Source organism: Harmonia axyridis, chromosome 5 (assembly GCF_914767665.1).
Source record: "Harmonia axyridis chromosome 5, icHarAxyr1.1, whole genome shotgun sequence".
NCBI lineage: Eukaryota > Metazoa > Arthropoda > Insecta > Coleoptera > Coccinellidae > Harmonia > Harmonia axyridis.
Genome location: NC_059505.1, coordinates 16,180,424 through 16,202,348, shown reverse-complemented (window position 1 = coordinate 16,202,348; position 21,925 = coordinate 16,180,424). Strand labels below are relative to the sequence as shown.

The 21,925-nt window shown below is 35.3% G+C and overlaps 1 protein-coding gene across 5 annotated transcripts in view; it reads left to right on the top strand.

The window, feature by feature from the left end:
- Nucleotides 1-21,925, top strand: part of LOC123679837 (rap guanine nucleotide exchange factor 4) — a 697,170-nt gene that overhangs the window by 490,886 nt on the left and 184,359 nt on the right. Inside the window, exon 21 of one of the 5 annotated variants that reach the window (XR_006747445.1) lies at nucleotides 603-908. The exons of the other annotated variants lie outside the window; for them this stretch is intronic. The gene's annotated coding sequence lies outside the window, so the exon portion shown is untranslated. Of the gene's footprint in view, nucleotides 1-602; nucleotides 909-21,925 lie in introns of those variants that run through there. 5 annotated transcript variants of the gene reach the window in all.

Below are 21,925 nucleotides of genomic sequence, written 5' to 3'. Positions count from 1 at the left end.
ACGACCTCAGCCAGCCTATCCTTAGCCGCACCTGTCAACATTTTTTCCTCTTCAATATTGACTCCACAATTACCGCCGCTCTTTCTAAGGCTTCGATCATGTCTCCGTACTGATCTGTTATCATCGAGATGTTCAGAGAGCCGTCCATCCTCTTCCTCTTTGCACCTGAGTGGAACATCCATTCCAAGAACTCCGTTGTAGGAGAGCTGGAAGCCAGGGATATCTCCTCTGACTCTACTCTGTGCACCTGCTTCCCGATCGGTGTATGACATTCTTCGCTCTCCTCTCTTTTTCCACTTCCTCCAATAGGTGACCTCGACAATTTGGGTCTCTGCTGGAATACCTCCAGTTCCTCTCTAGGCATATCTGGCGTTTTCTCTATTTCCTTTCCCGTGTTACTAGTCTCATCCTCATGCAGACTCTCACACCTCTTCTTTGTCCCAGTCGCAATATTAGCCTCCCCAGGGGGCAACGCCGTCGTCGGATATCGACCTGCGTGGGCCAGCGCTCAACCCAACGCCTGCCGGTACTGGGGTATCCCTCCCCTGCACCGTAATCTTTTTTCCGGTTTTTTTGTGCATACTCATTTTGATTTTTTCCAGGGCAGTGCAACGCACACATCCCTGGGTCCAGTTTCATGCCAAGGTCGGTAGCCGTGAGATCCATCCATAGGGAAAAAAGGAAGGGTACTTCAGTAGACCCTGTAACTCGTTAACAAATTTATCATTAGTTAAACGGTTTCTTCCCAAATTTTTAGCAGTTCGTGGGGTATAGCTGACTCAACCAATGGTAAAAGCATCGTGGCGTATTTGTGGCTGGTCACACCCAATGTTTCCAGCGCCCTGAGCTGAGTCTCCAATTTATCGTACAAATTTGATAAAGCCATTCCTGATTCTCCCGGTGAAATATGTTGGCTTAAAAGCTCTCTAACATAAACCTGAATAAAAACCTCGTCCCTTGCAAATCTAGTTTTGAGTTGGTCAACGGCAATTTTGTAATTGTTTGCTGAGGGTGGGAAGCTTTCTACCAAATTACGGGCTGGCGAGTTTTCTTCGGTGGATTGGATAAGGTACTGGAATTTGTCTTCATCGGGCAAATCTGAATTTTCATCTATTTTGCGAAATTGACCCCAAAAATTGATCCAATGTTTGACATTTCCGTCAAACTTTTTTATTTCTAATTTTGGTAGGTTATAATTCTTTGGTGTTTTTCTTTTTTCGTTTTTAACCTCCGCTTCTGCTTCTTTTATTCTTTCTAGTAAAAAATTGCATTTGTTGGTGTACTTGGTAACCTCAGTGCAAAAATCCATTTCCTCTGTGATCTCTTCACTAAAATCTTCGTCGCTGGGTTCTTCGTTAAAAAGCAATTCTTTTATACTATTGTCTAGGGAAAATACTTTTTCTGCTTTGACTAAAACTTGTTGCAATAGTTCATTTATTTTCTCCTTATCGTCCTGTCCTACCTTCTCAATCTCTTGGAAATGTTTTCTTGCAGCGTCCTTGACAATCTTTCTTTTCGTTTTCAAAGACTGCATGCTCTTCTCCAAAATTACCAGGGATGCCAATTATGTTGAGTTGCTTTCTAATTATATAAAATAAATACTTGGAAGGTGACTTTTTGTGACGATTTTTTATTGACAACTTCGTTCTAACTTAATCTTGCGTCATAATGACAATAACACACTACAAAAAATATAACATGTACAGTATGAAACAATAAAGTACAGCATGTCCCAACAGTGATTTTCGGTTTAACTGTTGGCGATCAACACTAACCATAGAATTATCGTCAGCGCTGTCTGACTGATCAGCCGCAGCTTCATCGTCTGAACTCTCATTATCCGATAGTAGTACCCTCTGATCTGATTCCTTGTCGAGGAAGAATACGAAATATTAAGAAACGATATTTATTAGAAATGAACTGGACGGAATATAAGATTACACGGAAGATAATTTTGAACGACGTGGACTATATGAAGAACTGATCTGAACTACATTACTGAAGGCTTTACAATTTTGATTGAGTTCTAAGGTTCCCATTTGTCTAATAACTTCGTGTTTCAAAGGATCTTCATCACAAGTAATTGTTGAGTTGGAGTAGAGACAGAATATAACCATAGATTATTGTCGATTTCGCGCCAGATTTCAGCGTCAGCAATTAAATTTCTTGTTTTACATGAATTTGGAATTGATTTTCTTACACCAGATATTAGTTGAATTTCACATGCAGCATCGGTTTTTCTAAGGGTAGGCATCTTCTTGCATATCCATTCTTTTGGATGGTATTCTCCACAATATTTCAAATAACTAGTTCTCATATGGGAGATAAGGAGAAAGAATTTTGATGGTTCCATATAGGAAAATAAGGTATTATAATTTTTATGTGGAGTAGGTAATGACAACATATGATAAATATAAAGTTTTTCGAAAGAAGCAAAAGGTATCTCAAAAGCAAAAATTAACATGTCTTTTGTTAGGAATGATTTGTTATCAATGATTTTATGATAAAGATTATAATTATCAATATTTAGAGGAATTGTGAGAGTGAACTTTGAAGATATCATTGATAATTCATGAATGATAATGCTTTCAAATTATTATTGGGGACTTCGATATTTTCGTTCTTTTTACGAAAAGAACTGTTGAAATTTGAAATAGTTGAGGATAAAATTGAAATTCGTTGTTGCAATAATACTTTAGTTTGTTTATGATTATTAATTAGTTTCTTTATCGAATCTGAATAATAAAATTCAGCATCATTCGAATCAGGGGGACCGATAAACCATTAAACCATAATGTGCCCCGTGGAGGGGCACATTTGAAGAGAGGCAGGTTTGAACAAAGTGAATAATATAATGAAAAATAAATTTTATTCAGTCGAATAATTCACAAAACAGATAAGCGTCGAAAAGTAACTAACGTATGTTATATCGGGTATGATTGAAATGAAAATATAGTGAGGATGAGGTTCTTCCAGTACCTGTGGCAGTAACAGGAGGTTGTAGTTTCCGAACTACATCCTCAAACTCCACATTGCTAACATCATCTACAGGGGGAAACTGAAATTTCATATCCTTTTTCCTTAAAAACTGTATTTCAAAGGTGCCATCTTTATTTTTTTGTTTTATCAAATATATATATTCTTTTGAGAAAGAGCAATACAAAATATTAATTTCAAACAATCAAGCATATGTGTCGATGAATCTCAGTATTAGCAGAGGAAATGTAACGGGGCATCATACATTTCAACGTATGATACAAGAGAACAGATAAAAACCTCAGCAAAAACTCTGTCTCCCCGTATCGGTGTAGTGACTGGTTTGTGTAAACGTTTACAGAATCAGCTGACATAATTTATATTGAAGGACTTCCTCTTCAACCAAAACAAAATTTCCTTTATCCTCTCTTTTCGGTTGACGACTCTATAATTTCCAATTGGATCCTAAAACAAAAAGAAAAGAAGCAGAAAGGAGTACTAAATATTAGTTTTCATTATATCGATTTGAAGTTAACTACCCATTCTAAAAAAGAATCTGAAACTGAATGGATAGCTTGGAAACCATCATGAAATTTATAAATCGGACAATCATTCACCAAGTGGTCAATGGTCTCTTCTACACCACACTTACATAGTGGGCTATCAATAGAACGCCATTTGAAGAGGGTACTATTACAACGACCATGACCAGTTCTAAGTCTATTCAAAATACACCAAATTTTCCTAGGAAGATTGAAACCTAGAACTTTTTCTGAGGGATCAATAATAAGACTTTTGTTGAAAACGTTAGAAGAAGTCCAACCCGAACGCCAAATTTCCTTGTCGCTTTCATTGAATTCAAGGAAGGTGTTAGTCCATAAAGGTTTGCGTGATTTCAATCTAGCAGTTCTAGAATCTGGGAAATAGGATAAAATAGGAAATGAGTTCGGATAGAAATGAAATTTATCCCAAGATTTCTTGACTGCAACCTGTCTACGAATATGAGGTGGAACTATATGTGATAGCACCGGTAACCAAACTAAAGGAGTAGATCTAATAGTCCCACTAATAATTCTCATAGAAACATTAAGCTGTGCATCAATTTTATGAACATGAGCACTATTAAACCAAACAGAACAACAGTATTCAGCAGCAGAAAAAACCAAGGCCAAAGCTGCTGTACGAAGAGTGTTGGCATCAGCACCCCATGAAGATCCTGCTAATTTTTGGAGGATATTATTCCTCGACTTTAATTTTAAACGCAAATTTTCTAAGTGAACCTTGAAATTCAAAGAAGAATCAAGTTTAACTCCAAGATATTTGGGGGCAAAATTATGATTCAAGACGGAATTATTGAAAGTTACTCTCAATTTTCTGTGTTTTTGTTGATTATTCAAATGGAAACAGGAGACTTCTGTTTTATTTGGATTAGGGCATAAGCGCCACTCAAGAAAATAATTTTCCATAATTAATTAATTAATTTTTTTTTTTTTTTTCTAAAACTTGAGATCAACAGTATAGTACAATGTTTTCGTCATAGGAGTCCCTCAATTAGGAGTTACGGTCTGTTCATTGCCGCCAGTACTAATGAGTTTGGTGTGGGATTGGCGCTGCAAGTATTCCCTCTCGCCGTTAAGAACTCTGCAACCAATGGATCGAGTGCTCCTTGTATAATTGATGTTGACTCCAGAGGGATGGCTGTCTTTGCTCCTAGAGTTGCTTTATCAATAATAGTCGCGACCGAGGAGGATTTATAGTTTGCCCAGGATTTGTCACCTAAGGACTGCTGCTTGAGGTGAGCACAGTAGGCAACGTCCGGATAAGAGCTGGCTTCCATCCATGATGGTCTATCATTCACTACACAGTAATGGTGGAAAGCAATAGGCTTTTCCTTCTGTAGCGTCTGCAGCTCCTCGTAATTTTTCATCAATACGGTCCCTTGAATAAGAACCGGCTTTAGCGTATGGGCTTCTGTTTCACAGAGATCCATAAAAGCATAGGCAATACGTAGCGTCGACATAGCGTAATACTGAGTAATAAGTGCCACTTGTGACTTTACAGCTGAATATAGTGCAGGGAGCTTGACCTCAATTTTTGGTTTAGACAAGATCGGTTCCAAGAAAGCCGCCCGAAGATCCAATCTATCTGCTAGGAATTCAGCGAGTACAGGAGCTTCGTATTGGAACTCGGGAGGGACAGGGATAGGCCTTTTCCCCGCTTTAGCAAACATGGCGTTGGTTCTGTTTTTGCACCAGTCTACCAGGTGTTGTGCTTGTACGCCATACTTTGTAAAGCTTGTAACTGACACCAACGAGCAGAACATGAGCCTTTCAGGTGATGCTCTGGTGTCCCGATAAGGATGGTACTCTGCAAGAGACATTTGTGTAATCTGAAGGGCCCCCTTTAGTGCGATTGGTTTCAGCTTTTCTATAATAGCGTCGTGTATGTCAGAAGGGACCAATGAGAGAAGAGAATTGAAATACAGACTTCCTATGGCCCGTTTGATTTCAGGAGTCAACGGGGTTGCAACATTAACTCCAAGTCCGTAGACGCCCTGATATATAGAATAATATTTAAGGACTAGTGCCCGACTGTAACCCTGAGTGAGCCCAACCTCGAACAGGTCGTCATCTGTAGTATCTGATGTAACCTCTGGGACTAATAGGTCGATGTGCTCAAAGAGAAGTACAGTCGGATAATTATCATGAAAGAACTGGGTCATTCGGGGGTACCCCATTATTTTATAGTTTGCCCCTGATGCATTCGCTACTGTGGAGAACTTTTTGCGTATTTCAGCGAATTGACTTTCCGCAATACCATATTTTGTTATATTGTTTTTTACTGACCTAATGAACTACAGTTTTCTTCGTACAAAACTTTACCAGAACAAAATCGTTTACAGACAAATTTTGGTATTCAACTTCATCAGCCAGATCACTGTCTGCATCTTGTTCCGACATAAGATCGTCAGAATCATCTCGGGTAGAGAATGTATCACTATCATCAGATGTGTCTTCTTTTTGTACGACTCTATTTTTGATAATTTTTTTAGTTGGTGTCAACTTTGAGTTGATTTTTTGATTCCACAACATCAAAAACTTTTTTCATAACATTCTTTTTCTGTTTGCTTGTTGTCTTTTCTATCATATCTTGTTCCAATGCTTCCTTCTCAGGTGTTTCTGTCAGAATTTTTGAGCGATCTTTTCTTCTACCACGATAGTTTTCACTTCTAGCAGGTGCCTTAGGAAAAGGACGTACAACTTCTGGTGAAATAACCGACGCAGAATCGGCGCAGTGAGGAATCCCATCGGAGATAGCCGGTGCAGGTAAAACAACGTTGGTGGCACCAGAGAAGTGAGGTTCTACTCGATGAGACGAAAAGGTATTTGTAGATTTTTCGGCGAAGTCAACATGTTTATTGAACGTGGATTGCTCAGATATTATATTAGATGAAGTAGATGGTTGTGCACTAGAATACATAAAATCTGGGAAGTTTGATTCCAATGTAGATATAAACACTGTGGACATGCTGGAGAAGTTTTGGGAGGCCAAAAATTTAGATCTGAGAATAGCATGTTTGTGGGTGCCAAGTCACTCAAGCATCCATGGTAATGACATGGCAGATAGATTAGCTAATGAAGGTAGATTGATCTCCACTCCCCAAACACTAGTAGCAGGACCTAATGAACTGTGGCCTGCCTATAGAAGACAATTGAAAACACTATGGTGTAGGGACTTTGGCGAGTTGGGTAAACTTAAAGGAAAATCTATGCTCAAATGGTCAATAATAGACCTTATATATTAAAACACTGGTTCCATAAGATTGACAGACCCAGGAGCTATATATCCACTTTCTGCAGACTGCGATCAGGTCATTGTTCATCCCCACCCCACTTGTACAGGCTGAGAGTTGTTGATTCTCCTCTGTGCGAGTGTGGCGAGAATTTTAACTTTTATCACTTGTTTTTTGATTGTGATAGATTGAAATTACACTCTGATTTATTATATGAAAGTCTTATCCAGATGAACTTCAAACTACCTATTAATATTTACGAAGTTTTGTTTTCCGGTGAGATGGGAGCGTATGATGCGCTTTTTACATTCCTGAAGGCTTGTCTGATAAAGTTGTGAGATAGTGGGTCAATCGAATGCCTTCATTTTTTTTTTTTTTTTTTTTGCTGTTTGCATGTAGCCTAATAACAGTTGTCAGCACGCATTACTACCTTTTGTGTCCTTCCACTTGTATGATTGCCTTTCTGTCGCTGCTTTGCTCTTGATTTATTGTGGTTTATACTCGAATTTAAAATGGTTTTCCTTGTGGGATGATATAGGTCCAACCTAGACTCTGCAGCCCCAGGAATCATCCCACAATATCAGAAAGAGAGGATTAAAGCATCACATATTACGGACTTTGGGTACATAGCATCATTGCTGAGCCCAGTTCCCCCCTGGTTGGAGCAAGGGGCATATTGCTATCCAGTGTGGGGATTTTGTGAAAGAAGAAGAAGAAGAAGAAGAAGTAGATGGTTCTTCAATCTGTTGAGGTGACCAGATGTCATTTGATGATATAGGAAGTTGGCCATCAGGTGGTAGTCTATCAGTGGCAGAAGATGGGTCAAAATCTTCATCTGTGAATATGTTTCTGTCCAAAGGAAATAATCCTGTTTTTCGAAAACCGGATAATATGTTTTTCATTGTGAATGAATTTTCGAATGCTTTTCCAGCCAGCTCAGCGATATTATGAATAGTGATGGTTTTGCCGGGGTTCTAAATCATCCAGTCATTGGAAGCTATTTTATATTTTCCTTTAAATGGACCGAATACAGATACATCCGCATCTTTCATTTCCATTGCTTCAATTTCCCTCTTTTTGTGAAGTTGCCAGCTTTCTTCCAAATCAGTTTTGTCTATAGAGTTATAATACAGATTGCATGAGGAACATTGATCTTTCTTAGGGACATGGAACGAAAGTTGTGGATCATAACTATTAAATATTTTTCTGTAAACACTAATGGAAACCGGTGATATTTTCTCCTCTGTACAATAAGTCTCAACATAGGAACGATACATAACAGAAATGTTTAAATCAGCAGATAAATAAAATTTCTTCGTATCACGTCGGCTGTAGTGAGCTTCCATACGAGGAAAACTATCTATATGTTTTTTGAGATGATTTTGTGAATGAAAGGGTGTGATGTTAGCAGGGGTTTTACCTTTTCGTCTATCGGTGCCTATATAGGCTCCATTAACACCACGGTTTTTCAAAGCTAGGTCAATGACTTGAAAACTTATGTTAAATGTTGCACAAAAAAATTTAAGACATACTCGCTCACTTTAACCCTCTTCATCATGTAATGAATAAACGCGTGATTTAGTTTTCGTGACATTGCTTTCTGGTTTTCTTTTTCGGTGACGGCAAACGCTAGTCTCTGTAACCAATGAACATAAGAGTGCTTTTTGACGATCACTATCAGCAAGTCTCCAATATTCTTCATGCAAAGTTTGCTGCCTCTTCACTGATATTTTATCGGAGCATTTGTATCGGCACTTTGAACAGTCAATGAATAGTGGTTTTTTTCTGGCATAACGATATTTTTCCTGGTTTGATAGCTCTTACCAGAAGCCCTTTTAATTTTTCGATCATTTTTTTCCATGTATTGGTGTCTGCAAGTCTTTTTTGAGTTTTTTTCAGAACTACAGGTTCCAAAGTTTTTCTGGATGCTGATGCTATTAGAGGCATTTCTAAAGGATTTGCTTCAATACATTCGTCTTGGTTGTTGTCACTTGTTGAGCTATGTATTTCGTCATCTGGAAAATACTCATCAGAATTCGGTAAGCTTTCATCTGCTTTTTCATCAGTGGGTATTAATTCAATATTTTCTTTCTCCAGAGCGTTTTGTAACAAACTGCTTTCGTTGAAGACAGAATATTCGATGTTTTCGACAACTTGCATATTGGATGTTTCTGCGTTCAATATGAATGTTTTTTGAATTTCAGGCGACTCAAAATAATCTCGAATTTCTTCGCAATGAAGAACAGTTACACCACAGAATGAATTTGTCTCTTGAATGAGCTCTGTAAGATACGAAATTTCGTAGTCATAAAAGAACGTTTTTTGATAATTTGAAACATACCAAACGGAATAATCAAACGATTTTCATCGGAATTCAGCAGACTAAACGAATCGCTAATACCAGTGTACTCATTATCGGTTTGCGATACATTCTGCGGATCTGAAAAGAATCAGTGAGTAACTTACTTCACGTATGGCTATATAAATTGAAGTTTATCTTCAGCAAGTTGAAAAAAATATCTACTACTGGACTGTATGTGAAAAACTCGATCAAGATAAATTTTTATTGGATTGAGTGATAACTACTATTTTAGCATTCAAGTGCCCAAAATGGGAAACATAGATAAATAATTGCGAATTACTCAACATGAAACTGACTGTATTTTGAATAATAATAAGGAAAAATATGAAATTATTACTATATTCTAATTCAAGTATTCTTACCATTTGCAATTTCTCCAGGAGCTGATGGTTTTTCATAAATGTTCGACTTTTTTGCGAGATCGACCATCATTCTACCACGTGAAAACATGTTCATTCATTAGCAATAAACACTATAAACTTAAAACTTGAACTGAATTCACCAACAGAGAAGAAATATTTTTTTCTTTGAGCTAGACTCAACTCCATGTAACTTCGAAGGTATCTTACATAAAACTGATTCAACTGAATGAAAACGAAGAGCATGCCAATATTGCACGTTCACACAAGTCCTAAAGCTACGGTTTCCTAGAAAAGCGGTGCCGTTATCTAGCGGCCGTCATTTTGCGGTGGTTAATAACGACCGTCTTTGCGGTGACCAACCTGTGGTTTCCTAGGAAGTAGTCCGACCGTATTCAATCGTCACTCAGTGGTCAATACTCACTCGAGAGTAGTAGATTGTGCACTGGTGAAAAATGGACGGTTTGGACATAGCATTATTAGTATTTTTGGATGATGAAGAGTCATCAGAAGACGAAAACAATCGTTTGGAAGAGAGTGTCATGTTCAAAAATCGTGAAACTGAGGGTGCATTTCGAATTTTAGTGCGTCGCCATCTGCAGTGTAATGACGAAAAATTTAGGCAATACTTTCGCTTAACACCAGTGTTATTTGATTATGTATTGAATCACATAAGAGGTGACTTAACTTATAAACCATATAATAGACACAAAATTTTTGAAGTGTTACTCCAATTTCTTTCCACAAATTGTGCTTCATCTGGGCTTGTCTATACTCTTTGCATTTTATATTATATAAAGCTTCATGATTCTTGACAAAATCAATCAATTGTTCATCATTTTCACTCGTCCAATTCACGTTTCCACTCATTGTATGCGCACCGCTACACGCGAAAAACGTTGAACTACTGTTCACCACCGCTATGACGGCCGTCATGCAACTGACGGCACCGCTATTTGACGTTACGGTGACACTCAACGTACTCTAGGAAACCTACCCCGATGTTATTCATAGAGAACGTATGGTAGACATCACCCAACGTTATATTACGGCCGCTAGATAACGCCACCGCTTTTCTAGGAAACCGTAGCTTAAGCAGCTGATTTTATGTGCGCAGTAGTAGAGCACGCAGTTATATTATGTCCGGACATACAACCATTAGGCATGTGTTGATAGTCCTTCGGAAATACAAATATTGTATGTCCGGACTTACTATGTTTATGCTTTGAGCTATTTTGAACTGCGCAAGAATTATGACATACTATGAGTGCGTATGGCCCAACCCTACCAACCTATGGAAATACTATATTTTCATTATGTGAATTACACTAACTTCTCGTTATTCTGGACATACAATGTTAACACAGACTCTAGATCTGTCTTCCTACGTTCCAAATATCGCTAAACCCTAATTCTGGCAAAAAGTGGACATACAATATGTGTGCTTTACCATCGATATAATATAAAAAAATAAAATAAATAAATATTCTTCTTAACAAAAATAAACAAATAACTCTTTTGAACATAAATAATAATACATATACATAATACAATAAATAAAACAAAATTTTTTCAAAAAAAAATAGGAGAAAACTATTTACAATTTACATTTACATCTCCGAAACTTACTTCATACTCCTCCTCTAGTAACACATTATTTGACAAAGAATTGCAATGGACTAGTTTAGTTAATAATACTAGACCTCCTTCGTTTAAAGCATACGATCGATTGTGTGATTTATCATAATATTCCTTGGATTTATTTTTTGATTTGATTAGGGTTTCACGAGCTGTTTCTCTTGAAATTCTCAATTTATTAGTTGCAAGTTCCGAATAATTTGCTAAAGATTTGGGTTTATTAATTTGAGACGGTATTCTTGCTCGTTGTCCGAAAATTAATTCATAAGGGGTTTTCTGAGTTGATTTATGAATTATAGGTAGAAGAAGCAAAATTTGAAAATTCATCCCATAAAAGATTACACGGAAGATAAGTCTGAACGACGTGAACTATATGGAGAACCGATCTGAACTACATTACTCGAAAGATGGATCTGAACTAAATAAATGGTGGTGCGCTGTTTCTTATATATTGTTTTGATAAATGCTGTAGTCAGCAGAAAGAATTAGTGAAAGAGCTTACTGTTATGGGAGTTGCCAATAATCTATGAATATATTTTTTTTACAATTAAATATCAAATGTAATATTTATTTCACGTTCATTTTTCTGGTCGGAAACGTTAGCCGTTGTCATGGACTTAAGCATAATTCTAGAAGGCTGAAAATTTACGCATCCATTCGCGTGATGCATGCTTTGCGAAGAATGCATTATTCCATTTATTGTTTTAGTCAACAAACAGTTTCTCGAATCAGTTCTTATCAAATTTATTTTAGAGAATTGTCTCTCGCAGGTTGCATTTGAATGTGGTAGCGACAGAACAGATATTGCGAAACTGCTCAAGTCAGCGAACATCTGTTTTTCTTCGTAATCCTGTAGCTGACCAATTTCAAAATAAAATTCATCCAAGTTCTCAAGCTCCTTTATTTCATTTGGCAAGTCTGTGAAATTCTGTTGAAGCCTTCTCCATTGATTGTCAATGTTCTGTTGATATTCCTGGGAACCACAAATTCGGGGTAATTCTTTCATTAGTTGAAACAGACAATTGTTCATAATGGGAATATTATTTTTATTCAAAATATTCATTTTACTCATTACCGGGTCGGAAGAGTTGTATCTTTTACGAATTTGTAAACAAGATTCTATTAAAAAACGTCGACATCTCTCATAAAAATCTAGTTTGAGGTCCTGGTTCAATTTTTCTATATTCTGCATGACCGCAATTCCTACATACATATTCTCGAAATGAATAAATTTTTCCTGATTACCCGGTTCAATATTCTCCATATTTGTTTGTCTTATGTATTGTGGATCCATATATGCAAATAGTAGATCTTTATATGTTTTTTTCATTTTATCATGCGAACTGGTTATAATAACTTTATCGCTTTGGCAAAATTCATTCAAATCCACAAATTTTGGTAACACCCATTCCATAAATAAATAAAAAAGTTCCATAGCATCATTATTCAGGTCCTGATATATTTCCTCACTTGCTACGATCCTATGCTCTTGATAATTTGAAGTGAGGAATATTCTTAGTGGTTCACACTGTTCAATTATCCTTTTTATAACATACAACAAAGACAACCACCTGGTTTGAGAAGGGCGCTGTATTTTGTGGGTGTCAGTTTCGCAGAAATATTGAAATTCTTTGAACATTGCTTGTCGTTTTGCGCTATTTTTGAAAAAACTATAAATATTAATAATAATAATAATAATAAACCGACTTTATTCAACAAATGTACATATTTTTGCCCCTAAAAGGCGAAGTTTAGCTGAAGCTACTCTCAAACTCTTAACCTTTTCAGTTTACAAGATTAAAAAAAAAAAGAAAAAAACAAAATAAAACAAAAATAATATAAAATATAACATTTTACACTTTCAATAATATTGATTTGATTATCAGCAGCGGAGAAAAAAAACACAAATAAACCAGTAAGTACCATAATACAAAAATACAATGCGACAACAATGTGGCTAGTCTTGCTGATCCAGCAGTTCATTTTTAATGACTTTTCTAAATTTGGTTATTGGTATTGATAATTCCGGTTTGAAGGAGTTAAAAAGTTTTACTGCATTGTAAGTAAAACTGCGTTCAAATAGAGCTGTCGAATGGCTAAGTCTTCACATCTTTGCTTGGCAATTCTTCCTGATCTGAGATTTTATTCCGATGAGGTCTCCTTTTCTACCTACACTTATTACGCTACTCACTTTATTTCTGTAATTTTCTTTTGAGTTTGACTTTTCTATGAGCTTTACTTTTGAAACTGCAAGAATGAGATGAAATGCATACAATGTATTTCATGTAAGCCATTATACATTTAAATATGTACCTATACCTGTGCCCACCCCAGGCGCGGATCTCATTTTGAAAATCTTTTTTGTGATATAGGTAAGTCCATCCATATCACATAATTCTTGCTGCTAACCAGTCGATTAGCAGTACAGTTTAGAATTATTTCCATATAAATAGGATGTTCGAAAAGAAAGATATCGACCAAAGTTACACCTTTTTCAATGTAACACCCTGTATATGAATTCCGAAATGGAATAACCACCTCGAATATGAATTCCGAAATAAAATAAAATACGATGATTAGTTTTTTTAGAATACTTAAATATGGAGTCTTTTAATTGGTATTTAATGAAGAAACCAGTTACGCCGCTGATACCTTATTATAATTTTTCAGGAATTTTTAAATCACTACACATTGAGCGGGTATTCTGATGAGCTCTTATTTTTTTTTCTGATTTCAGTGTGCCATGCCATCCGCCATTTACACATTTGTGTTTGTGTTTTGATTTCTGAGTAACTGTTGTGATCACAGAAATATGTTCTAGGATGGAAGATTTGAAAGTAGCATGAACAAATTTGAAATATCATTAAATTGACTGTTTTTCTGTGTTGTCGAGTTAAATTTGGTTGTCTGCTCTATTGAGTTCAATTTTGAAGGAAATATGTAATATGCCCAGACAAAGAAAAGCTAGACTTGGACCTTCTTATGAGGAAATGCTTACAAAATTGTTTGATATTTGAAAAACTCATAAAAACTTCCCAATATAATGGATATATATATATATATATATATATAAAATATACGAAGTATATTTCGGAGTATATTCCAGATAATGAATATTCAGTTGGTTCATTAATGAATGCCCATAAAAAAAATAGGAGATGTTGAATCTGGTGACTTCGCTGGCCAATTTTCATATTTTACCATAATACCACTCCGAGCATTAACAGACTACCTATATTGATGGTCAATTGATCTTGTAAATTGAGGATTTACTGTATCGTAGAAATGGAAGTTGCGCCTGTTCACTTATTCCGTGTTATGAAAAGAAAAGTCATCTGTGAACTTAACATAGTTTGAGAAATTTGAATCTTCGTTACATTCTTCGAGAACCCATATGCAAGACTCCAATCTCCTATTAGCATCATTATGAGTTACAAGTTGATGATACTGGATGCGATAAGGGTGGCATTTAGTCATTAATTTCACAACCTCTTCTCATTCTTCGTTGGTGTATGTGGGTTATCAATCAATGAACCAATTACACAATACTCATTTTCATTCGTTTTCGATTATATAATTTCTCCTGTTTGATTTTTTCCGTAGATATCTCCATTATTATGAAGAATTTATTTGAATTTTTTAAATGCACGTCTATCGGGATGACACCTTTCTGGGTATTTTTGAGAATGATTCCTTGACGCAATCAAACTATTTTGTTAACATTCTCCCAAAACGAAAATCAAGTCTTTCTTCCTCAGAGTACTTCTTACTTTTCAATATTAAATATTATCTTGAATATAACGCCCAAATAAATTTAGGGTACAGTTAAGATGAAGTAATATCCTGAGATTTTTTGTATGTTACAGTCAAATCACTCATCTTGAAATGTTTTTCTTGGCGTAGTACTACTCATTCATAATAGTTGGTTTACTATACCTTTTCAACTTCAAATTGAGAGTTGACAAGAACAAATTGGGACTAAACACATTCGAATAATCAATTTCAAATTGGGACGTAATTTATTGCTATTTAATGATTTTTTTCTACGGAATTCCAGTATATTTATTGTCAAAAGGGAGTAGCGAACGAATCTATTCCAAAGTTCAATTCGAAAAAATTCTCTATATCGAAATAAAAGATCCAGAATATTTTCAAAATTACATTTACCCTATGGATCGCAATAATCTGTGTTTTAATTGATTCCGCACCTTTCTTTCTAATATAGGGCATATTTTCGAATCAAACTTTTGGTATACTGCAGTCACTCGTTTTTTATTCTTGACATAAGAAAATGTAAATGAACAGTTCATACTATGAATTCACATAGAAATGAATATTGTCCCAATTTGAATTCGATTATTTCCCATTTGAATTTATCAATGCCCAATTTTAATTTTTTTAATTCTCAATTCGAATTTGTTAAATCTGAAATTGAAGTTGAAAGGTTGAAAGGTCAAAAATCGAAAATTGCTGAAAAACTATAAGGTTCAGCTGTTGGAAAACCTCTTAAGAATAGTTTCGAAATTAATTTTTATGTGCAATAGATATAGAAGTACTGAGTGTACCTTTTGAAATAGAGAGTTTTATGAAATTATTTTTAGTCAATGTTTGAAGATTGATTATGATCACTCTGTATAATACACAGTTAAAATTAATTTTTCTGTATAGAAGGAGCCAGTATGTCTACTCGGAAAAACATTGTCGGTATCCGGTATCCGCGTCCTAACTGGTTTCTTCATTAATTCCCAAATAACAATCAGAAACTTTCAATTTTTCACCATTTTCTAGTAAATAGTGCTAAGGTATGAAATAATATAATGAAACTTATCATTATCTGTTTAAGATTGCCATTGCATTTTTGTATTTATATCTTTATTTCAGAACACCTGTGTATTATATGAAAATAATTTTGAATTGTGTTTCTGACTACCCTATACACATCGCAATGAAAAATGTTCTAAAATATCTATATTCATTCACTCTCTCTGAATGAGATCCGCGTCTGGCGGGGTGAAAAAATACGGTCTGTGAGGGTTAAAAAATTGGACCTAACAGTTTTCCTTTGTGGATATTTTTCCATCTCATCGAATGATAACTCCTTCATTGTCGAACGTGATTTCGTTCCTATGTTCTGCTGCTTTCCTGATTGCGAAAAGTTGTTGGGCATCTGGTACGTACCATACATTTTTCATCGTTGCAGATGACCATTTTCCATTTATCAATACCTCGATATCAAAACGACCGGATCCATAAGCCAGAATGACTTCATTTCCTGCAGTTTTTACTCGCTGTGGCTTCGGAAACTCTAATGTCGAAAAATGCTGTTTATTAGAAGACATATGGTGGGTTGTACTATCATGTCCCTCACCATGTAGTCTTCTTCTTGATATTCACATTGCTTCACCAGAGTTTTTAATTCAGTAATATAACTGGTAGTTGTGTGGCTCTATTATTGATGACATGAAAGAAATTTATACCTTTCAAACACCAAGTTTTTCTTCGGTGCGCAATGCATGCCGAATGCTGTAAGTACGTCGTTCAATTTAACAATCTCAATTTTCAGGTTGGGAGTGTTAAAAATTTCATCTCCTGCATCACCAATGAGGTTAAGAAATATTGCCACTTACTTCTGTTCCGTTTCATCGGGGCATGTGGAAGCCATTAGATATAATTCTAATTTTTGTTTCCACGTGGACTAATTTTGTTTCACGTTTCCTGTGAAATCCACCACTGGTGGTATTCTTAATCCATCCATTTCTATTCAATTCAAACCTGACACCATGTAATATATGTTAGGAGCTGTGAATCTTGAATTATGCACACAAATGAAGGTCATCTATTTATTAGGATCATATACACTATAATTCACATATACAACCATTTGCTAGGATACGCTGTTTAATCAATTTATTTATATCGACTACAGTAAATTGACAATTTAAGGATATTGGGTATGGTAGTCAAACTCTATATGATCTATAGAGATCATATGGAGTTTGACTACCATACTCGATATCCTTGAATTTTACGCTGTCTAATACCTAATCATAGATAAGTAGATATAGATGTGCAACTCCCGATCGAAGCGCCTCCAATCGAAGTCAACGAAGTGACAGTAAACTAAAAAAAAAGGTTTTTGAAAGCGGTAATACAGATGGTGCCGATAGTGATGCCATCTATTAGCAAATTGGGTAGAGGATCCTTTAATCAGGGTGAAATTATAATTGCAAAAAAAGTATAATTGATTTATTTCTTCTAAATGATAAATACACACAATACAATCATTACAGATTTTACAAAGTATTAAAAAAAATGACTTCTTTATCAAACTCAACATAATTAAATTAACATTACTTATTGGATTTCTTATATATTCACAAATTTTAATAGCATTTGATATATTTCTAATATTAATATTTGAAATTAGCATGGTATATAAATAAGTGAAATATTGTAAACAACAAATAAGTTAAAAATGAAAAATAATAATATAATTTAGGCAGAAGGACCTCAGGTCAATGGCCACCAATAAAATTTTTTCTGTAATAATATGGTAAAGAATGGAGATACAAAAAAAGTCAAATGAGGAATAAACAATCAGCAAATAATATACAGGGCGTTTCGTAAACATTGCGAACATATTCAGTGTATTAATATCTGAGTTATCTGTAGTCAAAAACATTTTGTAGGCATTTGTCCGAAAATAATTTGTTTCCAAGACACAGGGTATTACATTTTTTACTGAAAATGTGGCGCATCCTAAAGAAAAAATGCAGAGACTTCAAAAAGGCTCTTGTGTACTTTCTTAAGAAAAAAGGACCACAAATAACTCAGTGATACCTTTTTCGTTTATTGTATTTATCTATCGCCATCTTAATAATTGGGTCAGTTTATATGTTTATCACCTTTTTGCCACCCAAAATTTTGTTTACACACTTTATGTAGAAAAATTAAATGAATTTAACAATTTTTTTGAAAATGTATCACAATAATTTTGGTGTTTTGAACAGAACACATTTTTCATTTCTTTTTGATCCACCTGACTATAAATATTTTCTATTACATTGAATGAGTTGATATAAAAGGTGATTTTCTTTAGAACAGAAGAAGTAAAATTATGAAAAATGTATTGAATGTTCTGGAAGGGTTTAGCATTTCGCAATTTGGATAAGTTTTTGCTTCAATTAACCCTTTCACTACCAGACCCCTTTCCATTAAAAGAAAAAATTTTTTTTTCTCTTATGATTCAGTCGAGAATATAAAATATCTTTCATGAAAAAGAGGAAATTTGTTTTTTCACAGAAAAAAAAATGTCCATAATTATGGACAAATACACTCAATGCATTGGTATCACTTCAATTTTTTTTTCTTTATTTTACGAAGATTTTATTCAACAAAAAATAATATATTTTTTCAATGAAACAATGAAAATTCTACATGAAATAATAAACATAAATACAAAACACTAAATTTTTTGGAAATCACTGTGTATGGAATTGAAGAAAACAATTCCTCTTTTGACCAAGACACAGATGAATATCATATTTCTTGCACATGAAATGAGTTTTTCCTTTGCAGTTTTTATTTTTACACCTCATCGCTTCCTTTCCATTATCGTGAATTGGAAAATGATCCACTGTATCCAGTCTAATAGGGTTCAGAGGTCTGTCCTCCAGTGACGGCTCGTGCCCTCGAGATGCGGGTCGGCCACATAATAAAATATTCAATTATCAATGAAATATATATTTGAATGAACATAGAGAAAACCTCTCATGAATACATATAAATAAATGTATAAAATATAAAAAAATCTTATAAAGACGACAAAAAATATTGTGGAAATGACCGCATGTATTCTGATCAAAAATGTATGAGCTTGCGTACCCTTTATTCATAGATCAAATCAATTCGACGATCTTTCTTTGTCGCGAAGTCATCAATTATTTTCTCGAAAAAAATGTTTCCTCTGGCTAGTTCTTTAACTAAACCTCTTTCGATTGATATCAGTGCCAGGTTATTTAAACGGTCTTGAGACATCGTGTTCATACTGAAAGATTTTATTCTTTTGAGCGCTGAAAAACTTCTTTCTACTGACGTGGATGTTGGTGGCAGGGACAAAATCATGCAAAATAACTTATATAATTCAGGAACATCGGAAAAAATATTATTTGAGAAAATGAATTCCGTAATACCATTCAGCGTATTTGAATTGCCGAAGATACCATTGTCCGAGTACAAAATTTGTAATTCACGTTTGAGTTCATCCTTATCGAAAGAGTTTTTGTAATTATCGATCAAAGATTTGAAAGGTATTTCCGGAAAATTACGAACGTATATATCAAATTTATTAGAATTCACTAGTTCCAAAAAATGAAGTGATGAAATGTTGAAGTAAAGGCTACCTATAGCCCGTTTAATCTCAGGAGTTAGTGGAGTGGCGACGTTAACCCCCAGTCCGTAAACACCCTGATATATGGTGTAATATTTGAGAACTAACGCACGACTGTGCCCTTGTGTAAGTCCCACTTCAAAGAGATCGTCGTCGGTGGTGTCTGATGTGACTTCAGCTACCAACAAGTCAATATGTTTGAAAAGGAGGACATTCGGGTAATTGTCATGGAAGAATTTTGTCATCCGGGGATATCCTAAGATCCTGTAATTCGCCCCCGATGCATTTGCTACGGTGGAAAATTTCTTGCACACCTCAGCAAACTGACCCTCCGCGATACCATATTTTGTGACATTATTTTGAATTGACCTTATTGCAGTAATTGTTACATATTTTGTCGCGATGATATCACCTCCATTAGGGTGTGGAACGAACTGTGCTCTGTAGGGTATTTCGAAATATGATTGGGCGCCAATCGCTGCTGAGACTTTGGAGTTCCATGTTGCGTCATCAACGATTGTCACACTAATGTTAAAGCTCATCAGGAAACGATTGATAAATTATCTCAGAGATGTAGCAATCTTGTGAAAAGAGATGCAGATAACATCAAGAAAAGAGAGGAGAAAATAGTGCACGAGTTCAAGAAGTTACGTCAGCTAGTGGCTCAGAGGGAAGTTTTCCTCTCTGAAGCCTCCCAGTATTTCGGGTTCATCCAAGAGTGTTCCAAGCTCCAGGAATGGATCAAGGACCAGATGACCAAGTTCAAAACTGAAAAGCATGTAGTTGATGTCGAGCATGTGGAACTTCTAATTCATGTCTTCGACACTTTTTATACTAGTATAATGAATGGCGAGGCTAGGCTCCAATCATGATCATCAGACTGCTTATCAATGGATCCGAAATCAATAGTAATCTGTGATATACATCAAGGTTGCATTGTTCTCTAGAAAACTTTCTAGCGACATTCTCACGATATACGCGGCAATATTTATTACGCGCTTCTGCAGCCTCCTCCGACAATTGATCTATTGGTAGCATAGCTTTTTTAATGATAGTTGCTCCATGTATTGAAATTTCATGCATAGTCGGTGTCATAGGGTGCCATCCATATAAGTCTATATACAATTTTGCAGTTTCTTCAGCGTATTTTTCGTATTTTTGAGTATCAATTCTATGGCCACTTGAAATAGTCTCTAATATAACTTTTAATCTGTAAATTAATTCGTAGTTTATACTGGTTATGTCTGCCGCCAATTGGGGATTTGCGAAAAATCTTTTACTGGAATTACCATCATTGGTATTTCCAAAATTTGTTTTAGGCATGTCCACGAGTAATCCAGTTTCAATCCGAAACCTCATTTGGATGTGCTTTTTTGTTTGTGCTTTCAGTTCTTTCTCTTGGTCAGTCCTTCTCTCTCTAAATTTTTCAACAGGTAATTTATATGCCAAATGTAAAACACTTTCGATGTTGCACCACAGATATAGTACCGACTAGTAGTCTTAGTTCCGGTTGCACCGTTACATATTTTTCCGTCCACCATAATCATCTCAAAAGTCTGGATAAATGTGAATTGGATATCGTTCGAAATTATTTCTGTTACCTTTCCTTTAATTTTGCTTTAAATGAAGAAAATCGTTGTTTAATTATCACCACTAGTGCCATAGTTCGATAGTAAGTGATTTTCCAGATAATTGAGTTTTGCTTCAAAATTTGGTAAATTTTGGTCTTTCATTATTCCATAAAGGTATCTCCGGGTAACAGTTTTCACAACTAATGTTCCGGCAGTTTATAAAATAACGGAAAACAATGATTAGCGAAATAATAAGAAAAGTGAAATTTTTGTTGAAAAAAACTATGTCGTTAAAAATCGCCTGCAAATTTCTACAGGAAATTTTTGTAACATTCACCAAGAAAAGGATGGTACTTCATGATAAATAAAGAATATTCACGGGGTTTAACGAAGGACTACAACAAATTGACTTTTGAAGCTCAAAGTTACTTCAAAATTTGTTCAAGAAAACACTCTTTGTTATATACTACGTAAATATAATAATTTCGCATTGAGGCTGAGTAAATTATATTAGAAATGAAGAATATATCCTGGGTTATCGAAATCCATCACTTTCACTCCAAAAACTGACACTGGTAAAATTTGGCATAGATAATTAGTTTTGAGAGCGATTTCATGAAGAAATTTCAGTGGTGGTAGGTTCGCCTCGCGACTAAGCTGGGTATTGCGAACAAACCAGGGCGCGTTGAAAGCAATCACGTAGTTTTGCTATTTTGACAGTTTTGAATTTTCATTTGAAATTCAACTTTCACTCTTGGAATGTTTTGGGGGAATTGTTAGATTCCGTACAAACTAAAACAGACAAGGGCGCGATTAGGCTCGATTTTTTGGGATTAA